Source organism: Amia ocellicauda, chromosome 12 (genome assembly GCF_036373705.1).
Source record: "Amia ocellicauda isolate fAmiCal2 chromosome 12, fAmiCal2.hap1, whole genome shotgun sequence".
Classification (NCBI taxonomy): Eukaryota; Metazoa; Chordata; class Actinopteri; order Amiiformes; family Amiidae; genus Amia; species Amia ocellicauda.
Genome location: NC_089861.1, coordinates 21,305,155 through 21,317,521, shown reverse-complemented (window position 1 = coordinate 21,317,521; position 12,367 = coordinate 21,305,155).

Below are 12,367 nucleotides of genomic sequence, written 5' to 3'. Positions count from 1 at the left end.
CAACCTGTAAAACACTGTATAATAGTTAATTAACAAATTATATCCAATTGATCATTATTTTTATATAACATGCTATTGACATCACACAGGTACACAGGATTTGAATAAAATTGGATGGAATTTTTGTGAAGTTTTGATAGGGACTATTAGGTTATTTAAGGAGACACCGGAAGCATTTAATTTATCAAAAAGTTAAACAGAATGCTTGAGAGATAGTGGCAATGAGCACGACAGAGGACATTACATGTTGTGTATTTGAAGCATCATATAAAAAATTTAACTGAAAGGATAAATAGGAGAGAGAGACAAAAATGTCAATATATTTGTTGTCTTTTCTTAAATTTTGTTTTTGTTTTTTGAAATCTCAATACTTTAAATTTGATACAGAAATCATTCTGGAATGGCACAAAAGGAGAACATTACAGTGGACATTAAACTATATTTGTAAAATCAATTGAGGTTATATGTGTTGCTGGTTTTACTACTATTGTAATTTATATTAAAATAGTTTTAATTTGTTCTTCAAATCCAAATAATAAATGTGTATATTTAAACATGATTGTTTTTGGTGAACAATTAGAACTTACCATAGAAACGTGACGCTAGCAACATTAAGCAACAATAAGAGTTCTACTTCCGGTAAGCAATACAGCTAGAAGGCTTTGTCGTTTCAAAATAAAAGTATTGCCATTCCCGCCTATGGGGAATATACATATGTCATTCCCGAAAAAACCAAGGACTGTGCACCCCGCAAAGGGGGGTGAAATGTAATGTACAGACACCTACTGAATAGAATATGGCCTTAGAAGGCCCAGTTTCTCGTCATTGTAAGTGTTGCTGGCTTTTGAATAGCCCACAGGTTGCCCAAAACTGACACCTCCCTGCCATTCCCGCCTATGGGGTATATACATATGTCATTCCGAACCTCAACAATAATGTATAATGAAACACAAACAACTTCATATTTTTTAATTGTTTTAATTGTTTTTTAATTTCCTAAGTTTTTTTAACTGCATAGCACAAATACACTCACCTAAAGGATTATTAGGAACACCTGTTCAATTTCTCATTAATGCAATTATCTAACCAACCAATCACATGGCAGTTGCTTCAATGCATTTAGGGGTGTGGTCCTGGTCAAGACAATCTCCTGAACTCCAAACTGAATGTCTGAATGGGAAAGAAAGGTGATTTAAGCAATTTTGAGCGTGGCATGGTTGTTGGTGCCAGACGGGCCGGTCTGAGTATTTCACAATCTGCTCAGTTACTGGGATTTTCACGCACAACCATTTCTAGGGTTTACAAAGAATGGTGTGAAAAGGGAAAAACATCCAGTATGCGGCAGTCCTGTGGGCGAAAATGCCTTGTTGATGCTAGAGGTCAGAGGAGAATGGGCCGACTGATTCAAGCTGATAGAAGAGCAACTTTGACTGAAATAACCACTCGTTACAACCGAGGTATGCAGCAAAGCATTTGTGAAGCCACAACACGTACAACCTTGAGGCGGATGGGCTACAACAGCAGAAGACCCCACCGGGTACCACTCATCTCCACTACAAATAGGAAAAAGAGGCTACAATTTGCACAAGCTCGCCAAAATTGGACAGTTGAAGACTGGAAAAATGTTGCCTGGTCTGATGAGTCTTGATTTCTGTTGAGACATTCAGATGGTAGAGTCAGAATTTGGCGTAAACAGAATGAGAACATGGATCCATCATGCCTTGTTACCACTGTGCAGGCTGGTGGTGGTGGTGTAATGGTGTGGGGGATGTTTTCTTGCCACACTTTAGGCCCCTTAGTGCCAATTGGGCATCGTTTAAATGCCACGGCCTACCTGAGCATTGTTTCTGACCATGTCCATCCCTTTATGACCACCCATCCTCTGATGGCTACTTCCAGCAGGATAATGCACCATGTCACAAAGGTCGAATCATTTCAAATTGGTTTCTTGAACATGACAATGAGTTCACTGTACTAAACTGGCCCCCACAGTCACCAGATCTCAACCCAATAGAGCATCTTTGGGATGTGGTGGAACGGGAGCTTCGTGCCCTGGATGTGCATCCCACAAATCTCCATCAACTGCAAGATGCTATCCTATCAATATGGGCCAACATTTCTAAAGAATGCTTTCAGCACCTTGTTGAATCAATGCCACGTAGAATTAAGGCAGTTCTGAAGGCGAAAGGGGGTCAAACACAGTATTAGTATGGTGTTCCTAATAATCCTTTAGGTGAGTGTATATATAGTGACAATTTTTTTTTTGAATATGCAGAATTGTTGTTACACAGAGAGAGTGCTCTAATGGGTTTCTTTTAGCTGTCCATTGGGGGGAAAAAACAATGTAAGAAACTCTCTATCTTACCTTTTCCAATGACTCTGAAATGTAGTTATTTACCATGTAATAGTACATTTTACTATGTACTTATGTAAGATATTAGTACAGCACATTTTCTACAATGTAGGATTTCTCCATGGGAACCTGTGCCTCTTCACAGTATAGAAAATGGCTATTATTCCCCAGAAACTAATCGTACAGTATAATCATAAATCTCGAAAAACGACTCACTTCTAAATCTTTTGTAGTCATTTTTGTATTACTTTAGTATAAATACATGTTAATTTGGATTCATGTAGTTTTTTTCTAACTTTATGTGAACGAAAAGACACAAATTTGCCCGTTTTCTCTATGGGAATAGGCACATTTCAAAATATCACTGTCCTGGTCACAAAAGCAAAGTTTGTGGGGAATAATAGCCATTTTCTATACTTTTGAGGCATAAGCAATTACGAAATAACACTTACTACCCAGGAACAAAAACTGTGTTACAGTGTTATTGCACACCAGTGACATAAGATGAACACAAACAATATACACAAAACCCGCAGGTATAACAATAGCGGATGCACAAAGCTCTCGACAGCACAGACAACACACTCAGAATGACGAGCCTCCTGCTGGCCGAAACGGGAGGGTATGAAATATAGTGGTTTGTGATTTTCTTTCAACTGTCCCAAGAACAAGAAACATCACATTTTCCATTTTAACTTTTCCAATAAGTTCCAGAAATGAAAGTACTTATTTATCATTTACTTACTTTATGTACTTGCTAACATAGTTAAATTAATATATCACTTGCTTGAAAGAACTACAGTGGTCTTTGAGTAATAGAAATGTGAGCACATAGAGAAAGGTTAAGATAATATGCTTCAAATGAAACTTAAGAGTGAGAATACATTATAGATAAGAGTTCCTGGCTTTCTTAATCACCTCAAAGAATACCAAGCACTGAAAGTGTGTTTCATTTTTATTATCACAATTGTTACAATATTAATGATCTGGACTCTGGGATAGTTAGCAAATTTGCAGATGATACTAAAATAGGTGGCTCAGCAGATACAATCTTGGCAGCACAGACTATTCAGTGGGACTTAGATAACATTCAGTTGTGGGCCGACACCTGGCAGATGAAATTCAATGTGGACAAGTGCAAGGTAATACATGCAGGTAACAAAAATGTCCACTATAATTACACTATGGGAGGTACAGATCTAGATGAAGTAACGCATGAGAAAGACCTAGGAGTCTATGTGGACTCCTCACCTTCTCCATCCAAACAATGTGGGGAAGCAATAAAAAAGGCAAACAGAATGCTAGGGTATATTGTCAAAAGTGTAGAATTTAAAACAAGGGCAGTAATGTTCAGACTGTACAATGCGCTAGTTAGACCTCATCTGGATACTGTGTGCAGTTCTGGGCTCCACACTTCAAGAAAGATATCGCTGCTCTAGAGGCAGTTCAGAGGAGAGCAACCAGACTTATTCCAGGTCTGAAGGGAAAGTCCTACTGAGACTGAGGAACTGAACCTTTTCACCCTGGAACAGAGGAGACTACGTGGGGACTTGATCCAAGTCTTCAAAATCATGAAAGGCATCGACCACATCAAACCAGAGGAGCTTTTCCAGATCAGCAGGGACACACGCACCCGGGGACACAAATGGAAATTGGGCTTCAAGGCATTCAAAACGGAAAACAGGAGACACTTCTTTACACAGAGAGTTGTCACAATCTGGAATAAACTACCCAGCGATGTGGTTGAAGCTGAAAGTTTGGGAACATTTAAAAATAGTCTGGATAGAATCCTTGGATCACTTAGATATTAATGAACACCAAACGAGCACGATGGGTCGAATGGCCTCCTCTCATTTGTAAACTTTATGTTTCTTATGTTAAGATATGTGCTAGTAGATATGTCTTGTAAATGATACAACTTGACTCCCTTACTTATTACTCTTACTACAGGTTTGTAACGGCAAACAACGCTTTTTGCCATATTATGTTTAATTTACAGATATCTTTAACCAGGGCAAGTTACAGTTGAACAAAATACATGTTTCATGATCAATCATACAGTAGCAGCAGCTACAATATAGCAGGTTATAATTTAACTAAAGTTTGCACATTGCATTACATTGCATCTGTCATGGCATTTATGGATTTATGGACACATTTATTAAACCAGTCTTTAATGTTTTAGAGTGAAACCCAGATCTGCTGTATTTATTAATTAATTAATTTAACTTGTAAATGGGCACACGTTAACTAAATTGTGTTCAACTTCACAGTGATGGTCTCTGTGGAGATGTTGTACAACAGAGCTACACATCATTCACAGGATGACAGCCTGAAACATCGTCCAGATGTTCATAAAATATTTATAAAATCGGCTGCTACCGCTCCGATTATTGTCCTTCAGTTTTTATGTTTTACTTTTTAAAATCTTTTTTCACAGGAACAATGCACATTAATCAACATTTAATACATTTAAATGTGTCAGAGTTAGCCAATTGGCTAATTTTCATCTGTTTTCATCTGTTTTTAAAACTAACACACAAAAAATGACATAACATTACACTTTAAAACAAACTTAGGACAATACTATGACACTAGACGTACACCAATACAAGCTAAAATAAAACACAACTCTTAACAGACATATAGACAAAGACAGATACAACAACACCATCAAAATGCTAACATTACAGAAACAAACCCATTAACGAGATATTGTACAAATTACTAGACAACTGCATGGAAAATTATCATTGGTGTGCTGTTATTAGTGTTCACATGCTTTGTTCTCAATGAGCTAAACTTTCTACTGGTTTTGAATGACCAGCAATGACCTCTTATGGTTATTGGTAAAGTGTTTTGTTGCTTAGAGGCTCTTACAGAGAAGACTGATTGACTAAAGGCACTTTTTCTGAATGGTATGACACAATCCCCCCTAGCTACAGCTCTGGTTGTTTGATTTTTTTATAACTTCTGTGTTATGAAAGCCCCAAGTGGAGGTGAAGCCAGTCCATGTAGGATTTTAAAAACAAGACATACATTTGTATACTTAAATATATTTCCCCAAGAAAGTCATTTGTGCTTCCTTAGCACATTACAGTGATGATGGCTGGTTGGTTTTCTGTCAAACGTCTTCAGTGTTTGTTTATATACTGACTCTAGGGGTTTCAGTACAGATTAGGTGGTTTGTGCCCAGCTTGTTTAGCAATATGTCATGTGAGAAATTCTCATGGTGTTCATGTAAATTCTGGCTGCCTCAGTTGAGAGACAGTTTCTAATGAATCGGAAGTTGGAAAGATTGAATTTTAGCTCCGTTCACATCTTTCTTTATTTGTGATTTGAAAGATAGATTCATATCACTCACAATGCCAATATATTTAAATTCCTGCACCACCTATAATTTTACTCAAAATGCCTTTAAAAAACATGCACACTGTTTTTGTCACATTTTGTTGATGGCATGATAGATTTAGCCACTGTGTGACATGATTCATCGCATCATTAAGTTTTTGTGTGGCCTGTTGTTTATTTTTGGCATGCACATACAGTGCATCCGGAAAGTATTCACAGCGCTTCACCTTTTCCACATTTTGTTATGTTACAGCCTTATTCCAAAATTGATTAAATTCAATATTTTCCTCATAATTCTACAAACAATACCCCATAATGACAATGTGAAAGAAGTTGGTTTGAAATCTTTGCAAATTTATTAAAAATAAAAAACAAAAAAAGCACATGTACATAAGTATTCACAGCCTTTGCTCAATACTTTGTTGAAGCACAAATTGGCACCAATTACAGCCTCAAGTCTTTTTGAGTATGATGCTAAAAGCTTGGCACACCTATTTTTGGGCAGTTTCTCCCATTCTTCTTTGCAGGACCTCTCAAGCTCCATCAGGTTGGATGGGGAGCGTCGGTGCACAGCCATTTTCAGATCTTTCCAGAGATGTTCAATCGGGTTCAAGTCTGGGCTCTGGCTGGGTCACTCAAGGACTTTCACAGAGTTGTCCTGTAGCCACTCCTTGCTTCACTGTAGGGATGGTATTGGCCAGGTGATGAGCGGTGCCTGGTTTCCTCCAGACATGACGCTTGCCATTCAGGCCAAAGAGTTCAATCTTTGTTTAAATTTTGTTTCTCATGGTCTGAGAGTCCTTCAGGTGCCTTTAGGCAAACTCCAGACAGGCGGTCATGTGCATTTTACTCAGGAGTGGCTTCTGTCTGGTCACTCTACCATACAGGCCTGATTGGTGTAGTGCTGCAGAGATGGTTGTTCTTCTGGAAGGTTCTCCTTTCTCCACATAGACACTCTGGAGCTCTGTCAGAGTAACCATCGGGTTCTTGGTCACCTCCCTGACTAAGGCCCTTCTCCCCCGATCGCTCAGTTTGGCCGGGCAGCCAGCTCTAGGGAGAGTCCTGGTGGTTCCAAACTTCTTTGGAAGGCCACTGTGCTCATTGGGACCTTCAATGCTGCAGAACATTTTCTGTACTTTTTCTGTTCCCCAGATCTGTGCCTCGATACAATTCTGTCTCTGAGGTCTGCAGACAATTCCTTGGACTTCATGGCTTGGTTTGTGCTCTGACATGCACTGTTAACTGTTGGACCTTATATAGACAGGTGTGTGCCTTTCCAAATCATGTCCAATCAACTGAATTTATCACAGGTGGACTCCAATCAAGTTGTAGAAACAGGATGCACCTGAGCTCAATTTTGAGTGTCATGGCAAAGGCTGTGAATACTTATGTACATGTGCTTTTTTTGATTTTGATTTTTAATAAATTTGCAAAGATTTCAAACAAACTTCTTTCACATTGTCATTATGGGGTATTGTTTGTAGAATTTTGAGGAAAATAATGAATTTAATCCATTTTTTAATAAGGCTGTAACATAACAAAATGTGGAAAAAGTGAAGCGCTGTGAATACTGTCCGGATGCACTGTATACGCTCATTTGGAAAACATTTGTATACAAACTTGGTCACATATTAAATGGAAGCACTACTGTCCCCACAGATATATTTCTTTTTACCATCATCATTTGTAAATTCACAGTAACAACCTGTATGGTTGTTAGTCTTAAATCACAAATACAGATACCATTATTATTTTAACTGTTTTAACTGTACACGTTTGGTGTGTTTTTGTAATGTTAAGTCCACTGCATAAACCTGCAACAAGAGTATTGCTGATGGTGCATGTGGTTCGGCAGACATGTTGGATTATATGATTTTACAAATTCACATACTAAAACATCTACCTTTTCAAAATCTCCAGGCTCACCATGCTCAAACGTTACATAAATAATACTGGTAAGGCTATCTGTCTAAGGCAAGACAAGGCAAGTGGCTGTGTCAGAAAAACATAGCTACCAGAAGCTAATCTGATTGGACATATAGAAATTGGAATATTTAACACACAAACACTTAACACTGAAAAAGTTTATAATTGTTACACTGAAAGTAACCTAAATTGCTACAATGGTAGAGGCCTATGACATGTATGTTTGGGTGAGTTTTGCAGTGATTGGTTACCTGGTGTGGCAGCTATATTGCATTAGATGTGTATGTATGTTAAATTTCACACAACTTTCTTCTACTAAAGTATTTGCAGTTGTTTATTATTATCATCACCTTCATTTTATTTATTTATTTCTTGGCAGATGCCCTTATCCAGGGCGACTTACAACATAAGTGCAAAACAAAGGCACCAATCATTACAAATTCAATTTAACACATAATACAAAATAATACATTTTACAAATTCCACATTACAATTTACACAAGTACAGTAAGTGAGGTCCTACATCCTGGACGGTGAAAGCTAAGTGCTGTCAAGATGTAGGGTCACAGTCAAGGGCTACGGGAAAGGGGCAAGGAGGAAAACAATAAAGAATGCAAGAAGCATAATAAAACTGTGAAGTGCTATCTAGCAGGGATAAAAGGACTAATATTACAAATACTGTCGGAAAAGATACGTCTTGAGTAAGCACCGGAATGAGGTCAAGGACTTCGCTGTTCTAACTTTGGTGAGCAGGTCATTCCACAATTTAGGGGCCAGGGATGAGAAGGAGCGGCTCTGGAGGAAGGAGAGTGGAGAGGAGGCAGAGTTAGTCTTCTGGCACTGGAGGAGCGCAGTGGTCTGGAGGGGATGTATGGAGAGACGAGTGACTGAAGGTAGCTTGGTGCAGTGTGGTCGAGACAGTGGTAGGTGAGGGTCAAAGTCTTGAACTGAATGCGTGCCGGTATCGGGAGCCAGTGGAGGGAGCTGAGCAGTGGAGTAGCGTGTGCGAATCGTGGCAGAGAGAATACCAGACGAGCTGCAGAGTTCTGGATGAGCTGGAGCAGAAGGTAGTAGATGCAGGCAGGCCGGCCAGGAGGGAGTTGCAGTAGTCCAGGTGGGAGAGGACCAGTGACTGGACGAGCAGCTGAATCGAGTAGTCGGTGAGGAAGGGACAGATCCGGTGTATGTTGCTCAGGAAGAATCTACAGGTGCGTGTCAGCGTGGTGATGTGCTGGGTGTAGGAGAGCCATGAAGTGGTAGATGTGGTAGGAGAAACCATGGGATGTGATGAGGAGGCCCAGGGAGCAAGTGTAGAGAGAGAACAGGAGGGGGCCCAGGATGGAGCCTTGGGGAACGCCTGTGAGAGGTTGGGGGGTGGATGAGGAGCCTCGCCATGTCACTTGGTAGGACCGGTCACTGAGGTAGGAGGAGAACCAGGTGAGAGCAGTCCCAGAGATTCCAAGGTCAGCGAGGCAGGAGAGGAGGATGGAGTGATCAATGGTGTAAAATGCTGCAGAGAGGTCAAGGAGGATGAGGACTGAGGAGAGGGAGGCTGCCCGAGCACAGCTGAGGCAGTGACTGCCAGGAGAGCCGTCTCAGTGGAGTGAGCTGTGCGGAAGCCGGATTGCAGAGGATCAAGGAGTGAGTGTTGGGACAGAAAGTCAGAGAGCTGACGGTGGACCGCCCGCTCGAGAGTCTTTGAGTGGAAGGGGAGTAGGGAGACAGGGCAGTAGTTCTGAGGAGAGGTGGCGTCAAGGGTTGGTTTCTTGAGCAGTGGGATGACAGCAGCTTGTTTAAATGCAGAGGGGAAACAGCCAGACAGGAGTGAGGAGTTGAGGAGGGAGGAGATGAAGGGGAGAAGATCAGGAGCGGTTGCTTGGAAGAGGCGAGAAGGGAGAGGGTCCAGGGCACACGTTGTAGGTTTGTGACATAGGAGGAGAGCGGAAACTTCAGCATCTGATAGAGGCGAGAATGAAGAAAAGGAAGCTTGATCGGAGGGAGGTTTGGGTGTGATGGGAGAGGAGGGGGGACTGTTGAAGAGAATGCGGATGTCTGAAATCTTGGAGGAGAAGAAGGAGGCAGTGAAAGATGAGGGGGGGCAAGGAGGGAGGAGAAGGTGGAGAAGAGTTTGCGGGGGTTGTTGATTCGAAGAGAGATTGGAAGTAAGACTTCTTGGCTGAGGTACGAGAGGAGGAGAATGTGGACAGTAGAGAGCGGTAGACTTCGAGGGCAGCTGGGAGTTTGGTCCTTTTCGGTGAGAGCGAGGAAATCCAGAGACTGGTGGGAGTCGAAGGCGGAGATGAAGTCGGCCTTGTTGGAAGCTGAGTGGCAGTTCCACAGGCCCCCAGAGAGTGGAGTAGAGGGGAGGGAGGAGGAGGGGAGAGGCAGAGAGATGAGGTTGGAGGGATTAGGGAAACAATAGCATGCAGGTGCATGCCGAAAAGACGGAGAGAGCAGGACAGGAATCGGAGAGATCGGCATGGTTGCCTGTTGTTGCTGTGCAGTGTCTCCTCGCAGTCTTCTCCTCGCTGGAGTCCCCGCAGCTCGAGTCCCTGCCCTTTGGAGATGTGGCCCTTCTGAAGGGGGGCACTGAAGGCTGCTGGCGCAGAGGTGTGGGGGGCGGTTAAATATGACACCTGTAACTAATGAGGACAGTGCACACCTGTGTTGCGTTGAATAACACAAGGCTGGTCAGGATGGCCCTCCCTCCCACACAGGACTGCTAATAGCACAATTAATGGCCGCTTAATATCTGAATACAGACAAAGACAGTGCCAGACACACGGAGTTGCACTGAACAATAGCTCGTATTAATGTTAAACAAATGCTAAATAATCACAGCTTACAGTGTATTTTTTTTTTAATGCGAAATTTATGACGCTAATTTGAGCCCATAGGTTTATCGCAGATTTGCGTTTCTCCACCAATGGGATCAGTAGGATTCTGCAAAACCCTTTTTGGGTGCTCAGTAACGCTTTGTGAATAGGACTGGCCGCGTCAATGCCAATTCCACTGCGGTCTGGGTTTAGTTGTCTCTCAGGTGGAATTGTATACTTATCAAATATTAACTTAAACCTGCAAATTAGAGAGTTTATTATTGTTATTAGTATTATTATTATTAAATAACAAGAACAGCTCTGAGGCTGATGAAATCGAGTTTAATTTGTTTATAATAAACATTATATAGCACTCTTCAAACTACAAGCAGCTGCAAAGAGTTAGAAAATACAATTAATGGAATGTTAAAACATACAAAAAGAGAATTAAATACACATTCTAAAATACAGAGAAAACTAAAAACATAAAAAGAAGAAAATATCAACAGTGTTAAACAGTTCTAGATAACCATTGTGTAAAAATACTTCTCAGCTGATAAAAGGAAAATTTAGTAATGTGTATAATATACAATTTGAAGCTTATTCCAGAATAAAAAAATACCCCAAATTTCTTATTATGGATTTCACATTAAAGGTCAGGTTTCCCAAATATATTTTTGCCAAACCAATCTGTTACTTTGGCTTAATTGTGGAAAATGTAAGCCTTAAAATGGAAAACATAACAAATGCTAGTCACAAAACCAAAAGAAAAATGAATTAAACAATATATAAAAAACATAAGTGTCCTATTACAAGACACTCCTGGACCATAAGTCTTTCAATCAGCATTCCAATTCCTTTGAGTGACTCACATACAGTGAGGGAAAAAAGTATTTGATCCCCTGCTGATTTTGTACGTTTGTCCACTGACAAAGAAATGATCAGTCTATAATTTTAATGGTAGGTGTATTTTAACAGTGAGAGACAGAATAACAACAAAAAAATCCAGAAAAATGCATTTCAAAAAGTTATAAATTGATTTGCATGTTAATGAGGGAAATAAGTATTTGACCCCTTCGACTTAGTACTTGGTGGCAGAACCCTTGTTGGCAATCACAGAGGTCAGACGTTTCTTGTAGTTGGCCACCAGGTTTGCACACATCTCAGGAGGGATTTTGTCCCACTCCTCTTTGCAGATCCTCTCCAAGTCATTAAGGTTTTGAGGCTGACGTTTGGCAACTCGAACCTTCAGCTCCCTCCACAGATTTTCTATGGGATTAAGGTCTGGAGACTGGCTAGGCCACTCCAGGACCTTAATGTGCTTCTTCTTGAGCCACTCCTTTGTTGCCTTGGCTGTGTGTTTTGGGTCATTGTCATGCTGGAATACCCATCCACGACCCATTTTCAATGCCCTGGCTGAGAGAAGGAGGTTCTCACCCAAAATTTGATGGTACATGGCCCCATCCATCGTCCCTTTGATGCGGTGCAGTTGTCCTGTCCCCTTAGCAGAAAAACACCCCCAAAGCATAATGTTTCCACCTCCATGTTTGACGGTGGGGATGGTGTTCTTGGGGTCATTCCTCCTCCTCCAAACACGGCGAGTTGAGTTGATGCCAAAGAGCTCGATTTAGGTCTCATCTGACCACAACACTTTCACCCAGTTCTCCTCTGAATCATTCAGATGTTCATTGGCAAACTTCAGACGGGCCTGTACATGTGCTTTCTTGAGCAGGGGGACCTTGCGGGCGCTGCAGGATTTCAGTCCTTCACGGCGTAGTGTGTTACCAATTGTTTTCTTGGTGACTATGGTCCCAGCTGCCTTGAGATCATTAACAAGATCCTCCCGTGTAGTTCTGGGCTGATTCCTCACCGTTCTCATGATCATTGAAACTCCACGAGGTGAGATCTTGCATGGAGCCCC